Below are 18,345 nucleotides of genomic sequence, written 5' to 3'. Positions count from 1 at the left end.
AACAAGTATTTTGGCAAACATATATAAATGATTAAAGACCAAAGTTAAAAATATGAATAAATGGTTTTGTAACTGAGGATTTAGTGGATATAGGGGCAGATCTAACAGTAATTGCATCACAGTCTTGGCATCCAAGTTGTCCTCTTCAGGAGGAAAATGTTCATCTTCTATGTATTAAAATTTTATCTTAGGTAAAACAAAGTACAAAATGGGTCGAGTGTACAAGCCCAAAGGACAGATAGGAAAATTAAAGCTATATGTGGCTAACATAGCAATGAATTTATGGGGACTTGATTTGCTACAGCAATGGAAAACCCAGATTAACATTCCTCCAATCTCAGAAACAAACCATGAACTAACATACGCTTTGAGAAAAATATTGAAAGTATTATCAAGAACAGTTACCAACCCTTCAGGTTGTACATAAACAAGGCTCAATAGCTGTTGATCTTTCAAAGATACCAATAGCTCTACCTTTAAAAAGCTTAATTGGCAAACCTGTCTAGGTGGAACAATGGCCTTTGACATCAGAAAAATTACAAGAATTAGAACAGCTCATACAGGAGCAGCAAAATGCTCAATATATTGAAGAATAACCCAGTCCCTGGAATTCTCCTATATTTGTCATTAAAAATAAATCTGGGAAATGGAGAATTGATAACAGATCTAAGAGCTATTAATAAGGTAAGTCAGCCAACAGGCTCTTTACAACCTGGAATTCCCTTGCCTTCTCTATTACTGAAAGGATGTTCTATTATAGTGATTCATTTAAAAGACTGATTTTTTACTATACCTTTACAAGAACAGAATAGAGAAAGTTTGCTTTCACAATGCCTACTTATAATAATTTCCAGACTGTTAAAAGATATCACTGGAAAAGTTCTTCCACAGACCTACCTTGTGTTAATATTTTGTACAACAGCCTTTGGTAATAATTTGTAAACAGTTTGCTCAATATATAATTTACCATTATATGGATGGTATCTTACTAGCTGATTCATATGCAGACACCTTAGAAAAAATGTTTGAAGACATAAGGAAAATTTGCCTTGTTGGGTATTACAGATTGCTCCTGAAAAAATACAGAGAGGAGATTCTACTAATTACCCAGGATATCAGATAGATTTACAAAATATTCAACTACAGAAAGTACAAATCAAGAGAGATCAATTATGAACTCTTAATCATTTTCAAAAATTGCTGGAATATATTAACTGGATATGGCCCACAATTAGATTGATAATTCAAGAACTAAGTAATTTATTGCAAACCTTACAAGGTGATAAAGACTTAAAAGTCCAAGAAAATTATCATCTGAGGCTGAGAGAGAGTTGACTTTGGTAGAAAAGAAATTACAGGATGCACATGTGGATCATTTGGCTCCAGAGCCTGATTGTATCTGGTTATTTTACCTTCTATGCATTCTCCTACTGGAATACTTATGCAGAGAGAAGATAATATCTTAGGATGGATATTTTATCACACAAACAGAGTAAAAAATTAAAAACCTATGTAGAAAAGTTTTCTGAATTGATTCTGAAAGGAAAATTAAGACCATCAATTAGTAGGAACTGATCCATCAGAAATTGTGGTACCTTTTACTAATGCTAAATTTCATTATGGGCAGAAAATGAACATTGGTAAAGAACTTGCAGTAATTTTTAAATTTTTTTTTGATAGATTAGCAATAAATATCACAAAACAAGGGATTTCAGTTTGTAAAGAGAACTAATTGTATCCTCCCTCTCATTGTATGGGAACACCAATTTCTGGAGCCCCCTGCATTATACACTGATGCAAATAAATCAGGAAAGGCAGGTTACAAGTCAAGAAATTTAAGTAGGGTTGCTCAAAGCCCTCATGATATGTTCAAAAGTCAGAATTATATGCTATACTCATGGTATTATTAGATTTTCCAGAACTTCTTGATATAGTTACTGAGTCTCAATATACAGAAAGAGTTGTTTTTCATATTGAAACCACTGAACTTATTTCAGATGATTCAGAATTAACTTTGTTATTTATTCAATTACGAGAAGTAATCAGAAACAGAAATCATCCCTTGTATATACCATGTATCAGATCCCATACAGATCTACCAGGCTCTCTAGCACAAGGTAATGATGAAATTGATCAGCTATTGGTAGGAAATGAATTTCATAAGAAACACCATGTCAATAGCAAGGGTTTGAAAAAGGATTTCACTATCACTTGGCAACAAGCTGAGGAAATTATAAGCAAATGTCCTACTTGTTTTTGTACAACCAAACTCCACTACCTACAGGAAATAACCCAAAGGATACTGAAAGAAATGAAATTTGGCAAATGAATGTGTTTCATTTTTGTAGAGTTTGGAAAATTAAAATATATGCACCAAACCATAGATACATATTCAGGATTTCAATGGGCAACTTCTTTGAGTTCTTAAAAGGCTGATTTTATAATTACACATTTATTAGAAGTTATGACCATTATGGGGATACCTGTACAAATTAAGACCAACAGTACTCCAGCATACATCTCTAGTAAAATGGGATAGTTTTTTTGCATATTACAACATAAAGCATATTACAGGTATACCACATAATTCTCCAGGACAAATAGTAATATAGGAAGATCTAATCTCACTTTAAAAGACATGCTTAACAAACATAAAGGGGTAATAAAGACCCCCAGAGATAGATTGCACAATTCTTTATTAACTTTAAATTTTCTAAATGCTAATGAGAAAGGAACAACAGCTGTGGAGAAACATTGGATAGTAGAAAAAAATTACTGAATTAAATCAGCCTGTGTACTTTAAAGATGTGTTGATCTCAGAATGGAAACCAGGATATGTGTTATATTGAGGAAGAGGTTTTGCTTTTGTTTCCACAGGAGAAGAGCTATGGATACCATAAAAACTGATAAAGGTTAGATTCAAACAGGAGAGACCTCTTGATTAAAAGAGGTGATAGTTCATCAGTGTGATCATACATTCTAAACTAACTTTTAAGACTAACAAATGCCTTTCATTTGATCAGATATATCCTGCCAAAAAGGGAAACTCCCAAAAGTTATGGTGGGCTAGGTTTTTGTTTTTGTCTTTCCAGGAGAATAAAGACTTCCAACTAAGGAATCTGAAGACAGCTGGACAAAAACTGGAGAAAAAGGATGAATCATCCAGAGAAAATGTCTCAAGAAAAGGAGTAAATTGGCCTATTGTTATATCACACTTACAACAGGATAAAATTTCATAAATCTTTCCAAATGTTTGTTTCTGCTGTTCTCTACAGATGTATAAGACAAACAGTCTCTTTGTAGTCCCAGTTCAACTAAAAATTGAAGCTGGCTTTGGAGTTGAACTGTGGCTCTCTCCTTCTCTAAAGTCAAGCATGCTTGTTAAAGGAAAATCCAAAATCTCTGTAACATGTCAGAAGAGCTACCTAATACGGTACAGAAGAAAAACTAAAATTAATTGACTATTCTATTGATACTAATCTTATATCCCTTGGTTTTATTTTAACTTTTAAAACTTTTCTTAAGGTATAAATATTATCTCTGCATATATTTGTATATATAATTTACACTTTCTTTCACGATATTAATGAAATACAGAGTACTATTTCTCAAAAAAGGCTTCATCTAGCTTCCTGTACATGATTTCTGGTTTGAGTCTGAATCAGGTAACTAGGAATTAATTTTGTGCTCTGGGTTTACATAACAAATTGTGGTCCTTTAACCTCTATGATCTGCTTCATATGACATTAAAAATGTTTTGTTTTCTGCAGTGAACTGGGCACATTCCTAACAGCAACTGTTAGGTCTCCAAAAAGATGATGGGGCTCCCCAGTGATGATTCCACCTGGATTGTGGTAACACACTAAGCTGACAAATACCACTTAAAGATCAGTTTTGGATTACAAACTGCTCATGACAGTTTTAAGGTGGCTAGCTGAGATGGTCCAGCCTCATGGTTTATTCCAGCCAGGACTTCAGATAAACCCTACACTTTCCCATTACACAGAGACTGAATGACAGCTAACTCTCCTAGGAGTTGAACATTATCTCAATTTTCTCAGGGTTACCTAAATATGTTGTCACCCTCAGATAACAGGAAGCAGTCTAGAAAATATGATGCCTACACTTCCCAGAGGGGGGAGTGGGTGGTTTTTGGTTGTTCAGTGAATTATGGATGTTTTCCATCATTTGAGGGTTTGATGGCAAGTTGTTATGAGTCATAGTCAGGGAGGAAACTAAGCAAAGGAAATTAGATTCAGGGATCTCATTCTGAAAAGAAAAAGGAGGATATAGGAATGATAGGACAGAAGGGTAGATTATTGAATCTACTTTTAAACTAAAAAAGCAACTACTAGTCTCAGATATTTTACATTTGTATAGATTTTTGTATATTGATACAAATTTAAGGCTATTTTTGTTTTACTGTGAATATGTTTCCACTCTTGTTTAAAGTATTTTTGTATATTGATACAAATTTAAGGGTATTTTTGTTATACTGTATATTTGTTTCTACTCTTATTTAATATATTGTCCCTATGCAGCTCATTGAAAGATGTAAAGTTCTAAGGAGTTCAATGCAGTTCAAGCCTTAGAGGCTATTATTACAAACTGTTTAAGATAATGGAGAAATGTAGGCTAGTAGTTAGTCTCTATAACAATCAAATTTGTTGCCATGTTAGGTATGTTTCCAAGGTCAGAGATATATTTCAGATAGATAGATGGTCTTCAGACAATCTAGAGATCTACAGAACATGGCATTTAAGATTTTTTTGGCTGCTTAGTCTATAAGTTTATTATCTTTATGAAAAGAATCTTCATAGAAAATTGCTTTAGCTCTCAGCAGCCCTTTCCTGAGTTCTGAGGAAGCTTGCCTTCTTTTGAGCAACCTGATCTTTCTTCTGGGCAAGAGACATTTTGGGTTGGTTCCACCTCTTCTTCTTCACTTCTCTCCTGGATTGCTTCTCATAGACTGGATTCTCTCAGCAGCATGAGCTTTCTTATATATCTTCGCCATCACGTCTGGAGTCACGTTGTTCTTGAGGTACTGAGAGAACTGTTTCTTACATGCACCTTTGTCTTCCTTTATCAGGTAGTGCATGTAGTCTACGACATTCTGACCCATGATGTGCTTACGGTATACTGTTGCACTGAACTTCTTGCATTCAGAATCATAACCAGGGAATCATTTGGTACTATAAGGAATAGACAAGCCTCCATCCACAGCTCTCTTCAGGGTCCCAAAAACTTTATTGCCAGTTGTAGTTTGGGCAAGACCTGCATCCAAATAGCAAGTGAAGGCACCAGGCTGACCATCAATGCTTTCCACATTGTATTAATCTCCAGTCACCTCTGTTTGGCTTTTATAAATCTTGTCCATACCAAACCTATTGAGAAGCCTGCAGGCCAGCAGCAGACCAGTACAACAGGCTGCAACATAATTTGTCATGCCAACTTTCACACTGTATTTTGGCAGTTAATGTGCATATGCTGAGCATACTATCATCATTATCATATCCCCTTCTTTATGGACATATGCAATCTGGCAGATGATATCTCTGTTAGTTACAAGAACTGTCATCCTGTATTTGGGTGTGTTGTACTTACTTTTGTCTTGGATCACCAATCATTTCTAAGCATAGTAGTCAGTTTTATCTCTTGCCACCTTCTAAATCTCACTTGATATCTCTTAACATAGGCCTTATTCTTGACAACTTTCACAAACCCCATCCTGCAGAACAGCAACCTGCAGTCACTGCTCCACACAGACCTGTGGGTCTGGTGGCACTAGGGGGAAAAGCCATTTCAGATGTTTTAATAACATAAGGCTTTTCATGACAATGAGACATGTCTGCTCCTGGCAGCACCAATCTCCTTCAGAAAAGATGATGGACTTCAAAAAAACTTCCATATGGAGCTTGCTTTCTTTGTGGCAAAAGCTAGCCATTGAATAAGAAACTTCCCTTGACTCAACTGCTGACAGTATGCTCTCCAAATTGGACAAGAAGGACACAAAAGAAAGCATCTGCTAACTTTACCAAGGTAAGGCAGGACAGTCCTTCATAATTCCAAAAATAGTGTATTGTAGGCATGTAGGTTGAATATGGATGCCCCAATGTTGCAGAGGAAACTTGGGTGACTGTCCAGGCAGCCAGCTGTCTCTGTCATTTCTATAGTTTTGGAATTTGTTTGCTCTGCACTTCCTGTTTACTCAGGTAATACTATATTCTTCTTGGGTCTCTGATGGAGTTGAAGACTAGATAATTATAGTTACAGTTTTCCTTTTTACCAAATTCAGAAAAAGAACTTCAGAAAAGAGGTGTAAAGTATATAATGTTGAGAGACATAAAAGCTTAAATTGTTTATCTAAGAAAATGCTTTGAGGTCTAAAACAATAGTTTTAGTTTGGTAATACAAGTTAGGGTATAAAGTGAATTAGGTACAAAACTTTGGACTCACCAAGATAGGATAGAAAATGGAGTGTTTTCTCTGAATTTGCCAAATGCAAATGGATTGGACATTGTGAATCCAATTATTACCTGATAATTGTTCTTATTGTATATAGTTTTACTGTGTTAGAGTTAAAACTGTTCCTTCTTTATTTAGACAGAAGGGGAAATGTTGTGGGATATTTTGATCACATTCTGATGATCGTGAGACTGGCAATAAAATATGTTGTGAATCAGAGGGCAGAACTAGCTACTAACTGACCAAAATTAGCCATAGAGGTTTTGGAGGACCAAAGACAGAGACATAGGAAGTAGTAGGGTGGGGCTTAGAGAGAGTCTTGGCCTTTTTGGATTGAGGAAGGAGAGGGAGAGGCCATCATTGTTCACTACTCCACTGCTTCTCTGATCATTTAGGTTCTTATCTCAATATCTGACTCCTGAGTTTTTATTGATAAAGAATAATTAGATAAGTGCTTCACACTACCCCACTAATGTGTACAAGTTTTGTGTTTCATATATTGCTTTAAAAATAAAAAGGAGCTTGAGAGACAGCTCAGTGGATAAGGATGCTTGCTGGCAAGTCTGATGACCTGAGTTCAATCTCTGGAACACATGGAAAAAGGAGATAACCAACTTATGCAGGTTATTCTCAGACCTCTATATGTCCACTGTGGCATGTGCCCACCCTCACCCACCCACCCATCCACCCAAAATAAATAATATTAAAAATACAAAATAAGAGGGGTATCCTCTGACTTCCACCAGTTTCATATACCTTGACATTTGCTGAACAAATGAAACCATGACACCATTTAAAGGATGTACTACAGGGGCTGGAGAGAGACTCAGAGGTTAAGAGCACTGACTGCTCTTCAGAGGACCCAAGTTCAATTCTTAGCACTCTCATGGCAATTCACAACCATTTCTAACTCCAGTCTCAGGATCCAGTGTCTCTTCTGGCCTCCACAGGCACTAGGCATGTGTGCGCACATGTATACACACACACACACACACACACACACACACACACACACGTAACCATCTATACATACAAAAATAAATAAACATTTAAAATGAAGGTGTATTATACATTAGATTTGTATATATTGAAGCTACAGCCTTCATTCACAATAGCATCAGGGCTCGGTTTTCTCCTTAGATGAAATGATGACTGGTCTATTGATCACATAAGGCAAGTAGGCAGTTGTCAAATAATCCATAGATGCAGATCTTTAAGAGTGAGGAGACTGCACAGTTTCCAAGTAGTGTTGAGATGCTCAGTAAAAGACAACTTGTACCATTATCAAGGGGTAGAAAATATATTTGACAATAACCTATTTTAAAAATTCTCTATTAGGGTATGGTGAAATACCCCTACCATCCCAGCACTTGGAGGGGGAGTGGGGGAGGAGAATGAGGAGCTCTGGGTTACATGAGATCCTGCCCCCAAACCCAAAAACCTACGCACATTTATGCAAATTCAAATTCCTTTGAACTCCTTTATCATATCTAAGTGGTTAAGACTTTATTAGATCAAGAATTTAGATTTTAATGAAGATCTAATTCATGATTAATATTTTAATTTTTTTCTATCTCTTAAATTCTGAATTATTTTCTACTTAGTAGACACATTTCATAATTATCAGCAATGAGTAAAGAGTTTTGTATCCTTCCACAAAAGGGTGAACAATAGGAGGGCAAGACTTGTTTCTCATTCACACAGTGCCACCTTGTCTCCCGTCTTAATACAGCTCTCATAGCACATCCAAAACCATCTCAGTTCTCTGCAGGAAATCAGCATCAGAGAGGAAATTGATCTTCTATCTGGATCATCTTCTAATATCTTCTGAAACTCTGTAGATGTTCCCTTCTCTTCTCAAATAAACTTAGAGATTATTTGAAGTGATTTCACAGTGGGAAATGAAAGCCTGAGACACCATGAGTGAACAGTGGCAGATTCTAAATTCTTTCTCTGACATGGATGGCCTGTGTGTTTCTGGGTAAAGAACTTAAGCTCTCTGGTCTTGTTTCCTCATCTGTTAAAAATCTGTGAGTTAATTTATGTTCTGGATAGTTTTATGTTAACTTGACACAGTTTTTATGTCTTATCTATGAGGAGGGAACTATAATTAGGAAAATGCCTCTATAAGACTGGGCTGTGGGTTGGGGATGTAGCTCAGTGGTAGAGGGCTTGCCTAGCAAGTACAAGGCCCTGGGTTCGATCCTCAGCTCAAAAAAAAAAAAAAAGTCTTAAAAAAAAGACTGGGCTGTAATCAAGCAAATCTGTAGGGTATTTTCCTAATTAGTGATTAATGGGGGAGAGCTCAGCCCATTGTTAAAAGTGCAATTCTGTTGTGGAATATTCCTTTACACTGTGTGAAGATGTGTCACTGTGGCTGATTTAATAGAACTGAATGGCCAACAACTTTTAGGCAGGATTTCTGGGGACAGAGAAATCACAGGGAAGAAGAAAGGCAGAGTCACCAGCCAGATGCAGAACAATCAGGACATGCAGGAGAAGAGGTATACGCCATGAGCCATGTGACAGCATGTAGATTAATAAAAATGGGTTAATTAGAGTTATAAGAGCTAGTTAGAAACAAGCTAGGCTAAGGCTTAGCTTTCACAATTAATAAGAAGTCTCTGTGTCATGATTTGGGGGCTGGTGGTCCAAAAATGCCTGCTACACTTGCCATTCCTGGGCTGGTGGTCCTGGGTTCTATAAGAAAGTAGGCCGAGCAAGTCATGGAGGGGAAGCCATGGAGAGCGAGCCAGTAAGCAGCACTCCTCCATGATCTCTGCATCAGCTCCTGCCTCCAGGTTCCTGCCCTGCTTGAGATCCTGCCTCCAGGTTCCTGCCCTGCATGAGTTTCTGCCCTCTCAGCTCTTGGTGATGAACTGTTCTATGGAACTGAGAGTGAAATAAACCCTTTCCTTTTCAAGTTGCTTTGGTCATGGTGTTTCATCACAGCAACAGTGATCCTCACTAAGACAGCTGGCAATCCTTCCAGCACTTTCTGAGGCTGATGAGTCACATATTAATCTTTCCAAGTTACTTGTTTTTATTTACTAAAGTATTATTTAAAAATTCTTACTGATGTATGTGTGTGTGTGTGTACACACATGTGCTTGTGAGTGCCCTTTGTTGGACCCCTGGGAGCTAGAGTTATTAGATATTTGTGTGGCACCCCATATAGATGGTGAGAACTCAACTTGGGACCTCTGAATAAGCAACTATTGCTCTTAACCACTGAGCCATTTCTCCAGACCTGAAAATGTATGTGATTCTTATCTTCTCCATACTCAGTTGCTTTTCTTAAAAGACATTTGAGTTCTTTGGTCCTGTTATCTGCAAAATTTTCTCAGGAAAATGTTGAGAAAGTCACTCAGACTATCTGGCCAGTGGTGAGGTAGACTTTTCTATGGATGTTACAAATATTGGAGAAAGTGGAAGAAGAACTTACTTTGTCTCACAGTTTATAAGGTTTCAGGCCACAGCCTAAGCTCTGTGGGTTTGGGGCCCATGGTTAGTGAATAACATCATGGTGGTGATATCATGAGGCAGAGGCCACTCACCACAGGAAACAGAGAAGGGATGGGAATAGATGTAACTTTCAAAGCATGTTTGTAGTGACCTATCCCTGTAGCATGAATCCTAATCGTTCTTAATAATAAAAACCCGGAGTCAGATATAAGGGTGAATGCTGAAAGATCAGAGAGACAAAGCAACAAGCCACAGCCACCTCTCACCTCGCCAACTCCTCAGCCAAAAGGACTGATGTCCTGTCTCCTCCAGCCTTATAGTCCTTTCTCCATCCAGCCATGTCATTCCTGTCTCAATCTCCCTAGTGCTGGGATTAAAGGCATGTGCCACCACAGCCTGTCCTATATGGCTAGCTGGTGGCTGGCTTTGCCTTCTGATCTCCAGGAAAGCTTTATTTGTTAGAGCATATGTGGTGATATTGTGTTCCCCAAAATATTGTGCACCCTAATAAAACTATCGGGGGGGGGTCAGAAAACAGAACAGTCACTAGATACAGAGGCCAGAAAATGGTGGCACACATGCCTTTAATCCTATTACTTGGGAGGCAGAGATCCATCCGGATCTCTGTGAGTTTAAAGTCACACTGGGAACAGCCAGGCATGGTGACTCACGCCTTTAATCCCAGGAAGTAATGGCAGAAAACAGAAAGGTATATAAGGTGTGAGGACAAGGAACTAGATAGGGCTGGTTAAGCTTTTAGGCTTTTGAGCAACTGAGATCAGCTGAGATCTATTTGGATGAAAACTCAGAGGCATCCAGTCTGAGGAAACAGGGTCAGCTGAGGAATTGGTGAGGTGAGGTGGCTGTGGCTTGTTCTGTTTCTCTGATCTTTCAGCATTCACCCCAATAACTGGCCTTGGGTTTGGTTTTATTAATAAGACCTGTTAAGATTCATGCTACAAGCATACACAAAATATCACCACATATCCCCTCAAGTCAAGTTTGTGTCACCTCACAAAATAACTCCACCATCTGTGGACCAAGCGCCTATTGGGGGAAGAGTTCATTCTCAAACCACGACACCTGGCGTCTTCATCTGTTACATGAAAACCCTAGGTGTGTTTTCCAGCCTCTCACAGAAGGGACCTTAAGCTCCCGCTTTTTCTTGGGATGTCATCAGACAAGAGCATATCCATATTCCTGAAGCTTCTTATTCATTTATTCACTGATCATGATGCTGAGAATGGAACTAAAGGCCTTGCACACACTAGGTAACTTCTCTGCTGCTGAGTGGTACCCCAGTTCTGAAATCATATACTTAGTTGAGTCTGTTTAATTTGTCTAACTGTGCCTGTAGTTAAGTACTACAAGAAAAAAAAAATCAAGCAATCATGCTGGAAAAAAATGACATAGAATTTGCATGGAATCCAATAAACTTAAAGGGTTGTTTAGTGAGCCAAAGGTTAGCCTTTAAAACTCTAGTTAAATCATTCTGGGAATGTGTACACCAGTGTATAATGAAAATCATAATATTAGAAATAATATCCACATTTAAATAAGAGATTGTGAGTAAAGAATGTAGATAAATTGTGATGATAAATACCCACTAATGTTTATGATTAAGATTCACAGAAGCACTCACAGAAAGTTCAGTTTTAAATAGTTTAAATTACTCAACTGATTTTGACTGTGGGCCATTGTATCATATTTGTGTTTTTATTAAATGGCCTGCTAAAGACAGAAAAAATTAGGGCAGTTACTAACACCATCAAAATAGCTGTATGCTATTTTGTATGTATGTAGATACAGAGCAAGTGTATACTTCTGAGTGATAGGATTTCGGAGTTGAAGTGTTTGATATGATTGTAGAGTTGCCATCACCCTTATTCAGAAGACAGCTGAATTCGGGAGCTGCCTTCTCAATCAAAGCCAACCAGGAGGGTTGAGGAAACCGGCTAGAGAGAAGTAAACTGGATTGTGTCTGAGATGATGAGTAAGGGGAGCATGGCACAGGGCACTTTGATAGGTCGCTACACCCCTCTGTAGTAGAGAGATGGCGGTGGACGGTCTCAGATGAAGATGATATTCCAGAGGCCTGGCTTCACAGATGCAGGTTAATGCCCTGAGTTTGGAAAGCTTCGGGCTGGGTAGTAAAGTTAATTTTTTTTTTTCATTTCCTGTTTTGTAGAACTGATGACCAAGGCACCAACTTCAGGAAGCTTTTGGGGGGTATTTTAGATATTCTCTGGCTCATCTGTCCTTCCTTTGCTCTTGTTTCTGAGCAGAGAGCATCCTAACCAAGTAGTCAGACTAATTACTGCACACAGGACTCATACTGTCTGCTAAGAGCTTGATTGTCTGACTTCCTCGAAGCACTGATTTCCTAGCCCAGATTAAAGCCACAAGGGCACCATCGTCTCAGCGGACTGTTGCTTGTTTTTCCTACACCCTTGCTTGTGGCAGCAAGCACAGGATACACTCTCTTCGCTTATTTTATTTATTTTTTTGGCTTCCTGCTTCAGCACCATTATGAACGTCTGTTCACAGGCTCCACCTAGTGGTCAAATCCATTACCCAGCTTCCACAACTGTTACCTTACTATATCTTTCTCTACTCAAACCAAAAACTGAGAATACTTTTTGTATTTAATCCACCCCTTGTTTTAACCTGAAGGAATTTGTTTCACTTGATATTTGGTCCCCATCCCAGAGGAATATGAAGAAATGAAGAAATGAAGGAAGGAAGGAAGGAAGGAAGGAAAACTATCAGTTGGTCATTTCTTGGCAATCACCATAGTTCAGTAATTATATCAACTTTGAATAGAATCATCATTAGATACAGACACTAGTGGACAAAAAATTGGTGAAGATATGGATAGGCTCTCAAATCAATGACTGAATCCTTGGGCAACTTAGATCTAACAGAAGCAAAGCATCCTTCTCATAGCTAGTTAGAGGCAGAAGTTGGGCTGGTCCCAGACTCCCAACTCAACCATGTTCATAGCCTCTTTTCTCTCACTGAGGTGGGTTCTGCACAGCACTGCTTAATGATAATGTTACACTTCAGAGACTTACTTTGACTAAAGTCTAATGCAAAAATCAGCAGAAAACAAAACAATCCCTCTTTTGGGTCTTGGCTCCAAAATGACCAAAAGAAAGAAAAGGGAGAAGGAAGAGGAGGAGGAGAAGGGGAAGAGGAAGAGAAGGAAGAAGAAGAAGGAGAGGAAGAGGAGGAGGAGGAGGAGGAGGAGGAGGAGAAGGAGAAGAAGAAGAAGAAGAAGAAGAAGAAGAAGAAGAAGAAGAAGAAGAAGAAACAAAGGCCATATGCAGCCAGTTCACTGCATGAACTGTGCTGAGTGCACACCCAATGGCAAGACCATTAAGATCATTAGGAACACTGTAGAGACTGCTGCTGTCATGGACATATCTAAGGCAAGGTCTTATATTCTTGTGTGCTTCCCAAACTCTATGCCAAGCTGCATTACTGAATGAGATGTGCTATTCATAGCAAGGTAGTCTGGAAACAATCTCGTGAAGCCCAGAAGGACCAAACACCCTGACCACGATTTAGACCTGCTGGTGCCCATGTAAACCAAAGCCCATGTAAATGAGGTGGCTTCATAAGGACAGAAGGAAAACACACCTTAGAAAAATAAAATAGATGTTATACTTAAAAAAAAAAACCAAATAAAACCATTTGAAGTGATTATATCTGCAGCAATGGAAAAGATAACACCCACACATGGTGTGCATAAGATCTGAGTCAATGACAGCTCCAATAGACGTCAGTGTGGGAAGAGTGAGAGGAAGAGAGGAGAGGGAAATCTATTGTGTTCTAGAACAGAAGGAGTGGGGAAGATAGAGGAGGTTCTTGGCATCATGCTTTCCAGGAATATGGAAAGGCTTAGCAAAACAAGACTCAGATGATGTTGTGTTTCCTAGGCTAAAAAATCTTGTATGCTATTTTACTTATTGATAAATGTGTAGATAGTAAAACACAGTAAGTTTTGACACATTTATCAAGGGAGGCCACTGACAATAAAGATCATGAAAACATCCACAACTGCTGGCCTTCAAGCGCCACTCAGGAATTTTGGTCCTCCAGAGCCTCCTCTATACTCAGACCAGTGAGGTGCTGCTATCCATCAGTATAGACAAGTCATCTTATAGAGTCGGTCTATAACACTTTATAGAATGTTAACACAGTTTTCATTTTCTGGTTTGAAAGAGTTGCAAAGTTACAGAAAAGTTAGAAGAAGAGCCCCCACATTCCACACGGTCTTCCTTCCGATCCCTCAAGTGGTAACTCTTTCCATAGCTTCTCACTCTGTGTTGACCCGCATTACTGCTATGGCTCACTTCAAATTCTGTTGCAAATATGATCCCTGTTAACTGTTAGTACTCCAAAAGTGACTCCCTCAAAACAGGAACATTTATGTTATGTGTAAGTGATCAAGATCAGGAAATTAACAATGATGCCATACTGGACACCTAGCCCATAGATCTCCAATTGCAGTGCTCTTTTTAATTCCAAAATCCAGACCAGGAGTTGTGCTATATTTAGCCGCTGGATTAGTGATTTTCCTGTGGCTGCAACAAAATACCCGACAAGAGAAACTTAAGAAAGGAAGGGCCAGAATGGCAATGCCTTCAACCCCAGCACTTGGAGGCAGAGGCAGGAGGATCTTTGTGAGCTGCAAATTCCAGGACTGTAACACAGAGAAACCCTGTCCAAAAAAAAAAAAAAAAAAAAAAAAAAAAAAAGAAAGAAAGAAAGAAAGAAAGAAGGGAAGAAAGAAGGGAAGAAAAGGATTGCTTCCATTCTGATATTCATGTATTTTCTGCATGTATCATAATAAAGGCAGGCATCAGGATGGGGTGGTGGGGTGGTGGTGGTGGCGCATGCCTGTAATCCCAGCACTAGGGAGGCAGAGGCACAGGCACGTGGATTTCTGTGAGTTCGAGGCCAGCCTGGTCTACAGAGACAGTCCAGGACAGGCTCCAAAGCTTCAGAGAAACCCTGTCTAGAAAAACAAACAAACAAACAAACAAACAAACAAACAAACAAACAAAAAGAATAAAGGCAGGCATCAAATGACAAAGGAGAGTGAATTCTAACTGGATGAAAATAAAATGGCCAGGCAATGCAGTCTTGGGAAGAGTCTTGGGACAAGTTCAATAATTGGGAGCTACTATCCTTTCAAAAGACAAATTCACATCACAGCAGTTGGAGCAAGAAAAAAAAAAATCTGTATGGGAAGAGGATTATTTAATTTGGCATTTAAAAAATAGTAAGGGCTTTTATTTCATATACAATATCAAAAGCAGAACAAGTGTTGCAAAACACAGTGATTTCAGCTGAAGTTGGAGCTTCTTGGGCACTATTTTTATAAATGGTTGTGGGCAGGGTTATAACAAAAATAAACAATAACAAAATACTTAGGGCAGTGGAAGATACCTCAGTCAGTAAAGTGCCCATTGATAGAGCACGTGGACCCGAGTTCAGCTCTAACAGTTTCATAAGAAGCGGGTGTTAGGATTTATTATGTGGGGGGCCCCGAGGGTATCCAATGAGTGCCCTGAAACATGCTGGCATGCTGGGCAGATGCAGTGGTGGGCTGGCGGGCGACCCACTCCATGCGGGCATGGCAGCGGGGCAGCGGTGGACTGTCGCGCCCACCTCGACCAGCAAGGATGATGCAACACCAGGATTCTTCTTAATACAGTTTAATCAGAACCTTGGTTAGTTGCGATGTCTCTCCCCTGGGGCAAGCCTCTCCCAGCACCTAAGTAGGTCTGGGCTGCCAACCCCAGTCAGCCACGTGGGCGCTGTCCACAGGTTCACGCATATGCCAGTGGCACACGAATCCAGCCTTAGCCAAATAAGGAGCTGTTTACCACAAAGAGTGTTTGCCATCGGGAAGGCAGAAGGTGGAAGCCAGCGCCATCTTTAGGGTGCGGCTACACGCAGCTCTCTACAGTTGCCCCTTTTTGTTTTACAGAGCAACAGGCAAGAGTAGAGGTCTGATCTCTGCTAAAATGGAACATGTATTAATGTTTGTCCAGGCGTCATCCACCCAGAGAACACTAGACTCGTCTGATACCTTTTTCACAGAGGTGGGAGTTAGGGTACCAACCCACATGCAATCAGACTTGCTCTTCTTGAGGTCAGCGTATCATAACCTCAAGTGCAGTGCGCAGGCCTCACATCCTGTGCCTAAATATCTTTTAAAGTAGCCAACCAGGCTTGGGGGGACTGTCCTGCATCAATGGCCATAAAGGCTTGGACAATCATGGCTGCATGGCGACGTTGTGAGATCCTAATGCGACAAATGCACCACAAGCATACTAGGGAGGTGAGCACCAGTAAGCCTACTAGGGCTCCTATTCCCGCCCACTCCTTCATGTGATCCATGGCTGTAGCAATCCAGGAAGATAATCCCTCCACCAGTCCGGTATCCACTCGGGTCGAATTCACCGTGACAATAGCCACTCTCAGCTGGTCCATCAGGTTATCAAACTCTCCGGTCCAATTGCCTAAAAGATAACTAGACAACCTTTTAGATAAATCTGCAGCAGAACAATTGGAAGCATCCAAATTCAAAAAATTCAGGGTAAATAATGCAAGAGAAAGTCTGTCCTTAGGGGTATGGCCATAGCCTATTACCCCTTTTTGTTTTTGAAGTAACTCCTTCAAGGAGCGATGTGCATGCTCCACAATGTCTTGACCTTGTGGATTATATGGTAGGCCATGTACAAGTTGCACATTCATCTGTTGACAGAAGGAAGTGAACTTTTGTCCGGTATATGCAGGACCATTGTCTGTTTTTAACTGTTGAGGCTTACCCCATGCTGCCCAAGCTTCTAAGCAATGAGCAATAACATGAGAGGCTTTCTCTCCTGCCATTGGGGTGGCATGAATGATTCCAGAGCAGATATCAACAGATACATGTACATATTTGACACGTCCAAATTCAGAGATGTGTGTAACATCCATTTGCCATATTTTTAGGGGGAGCAGACCACGAGGGTTAACTCCTAATCTAGAAGGATGATGAAAAACAACACATTGGGGACAATCTAGTACCACCTTTTGTGCATCCGCACGTGAGATAGAAAACTTTTGTTGTAATGTCCTTGCATTAACATGAAATTCTTTGTGGAAAGCATGTGTTTGTTGTATGGCAGAAGCCACGAACATCCATTCCTGTCTAGTACACTGGTCCACTATACCATTGTTTTTAGCCAATGGACCTGGCAGACTGGTATGTGTGCAGATGTGTTGCACAAAAAAGGGATTCTTACGTTGCCAGATCAGTTTCTGTAACTGGCCAAACAATGAGCTAACAGGGCTAGAAGATTTGATGGGCCCTGCACATTCAAGGCTTTTCAAAGCATTAACAACATAACTAGAATCTGACATTAAATTAAATGCAAATGGACAAGCCTTGAAAACTTCAAGAACTAGTGAAAGCTCCACCTGTTGAGGTGCACCTGGCAAGAATTGATGCTTTACAGGTTCATTAGAATCCACCATATAAGCACCATAGCCTGTCTTAGACCCATCTGTAAATATAACACTTGCTCCTGGAATGGGCTGGGAAGCAGTTACCTTAGGGAAAACTACAGGATGTTCTTTAAAGAAAGTTAATAGTGGATGTTTAGGATAATGGCAATCTATGTGTCCTGGATAGGTACAATGCAGTATTGCCCAATCATCTATGGCAGCACATAATACTTTGACTTGAGTAGAATCATAAGGAACAACTAGCGTTTGTGGTGATGTCCCAAAATATTGTAAACATTGCTGAATACCCTGTTGCACAAGTAACGCTACAGCAGTAGGATAATACTCAATTGATTTTGCAGGTGAGATTTTAGTATAAATCCATAATAAGGGTCCTTTTTTGCCATAAAATCCCCGTAGGTTGTAACTGGGTAGGCAGAATGCACAGGGTAATATCATCATTATTTTGTACTCTTTGAAGAAAAGCTCTTTGTAGCCTATCCTCTAATTTTGTTAAGGCTTCTCGGGCTGCATTGGTTAGTTGCCTTGGTGAATCCAAGGCTGCATCTCCAATTAGAATATCATATAATGGTTTTAATTTATAATTGGCCATTCCTAAACTTTTTCTTATCCAATTTATATCTCCTAATAATTTCTGAAAATCATTCAATGTGTAAAGATGATCCTTTCTTAACTCTACCTTTTGTGGCATGATATGATGATTAGTTATTTTAGAGCCAAGATAATTGACAACTTTGTTCTGTTGCACCTTCTACAGAGTCCCTTTTGCTTTAGCAGTTCCACAAGTGAGCTATATGCTTCTTGAAGAATGCTCTCCTCTTTAGCTGCTAACAGTATATCATCCATATAATGGAGGCATCTCAAGCCAGGAAAACGTGCTCTCAAGGG

The 18,345-nt window shown here is 39.4% G+C and overlaps 1 pseudogene; it reads right to left on the bottom strand.

Annotated features, from left to right (window-relative positions):
- Positions 1-4,829: 4,829 nt before the first annotated feature.
- On the bottom strand, positions 4,830-5,733 carry LOC118580891 (annotated as a pseudogene).
- Positions 5,734-18,345: the final 12,612 nt, after the last annotated feature.

The sequence above is a fragment of the Onychomys torridus genome, chromosome 3, assembly GCF_903995425.1.
Source record: "Onychomys torridus chromosome 3, mOncTor1.1, whole genome shotgun sequence".
Classification (NCBI taxonomy): domain Eukaryota; kingdom Metazoa; phylum Chordata; class Mammalia; order Rodentia; family Cricetidae; genus Onychomys; species Onychomys torridus.
Note: the sequence above shows the minus strand (reverse complement) of the source record. Positions and strands in the feature narration are given on the sequence as shown.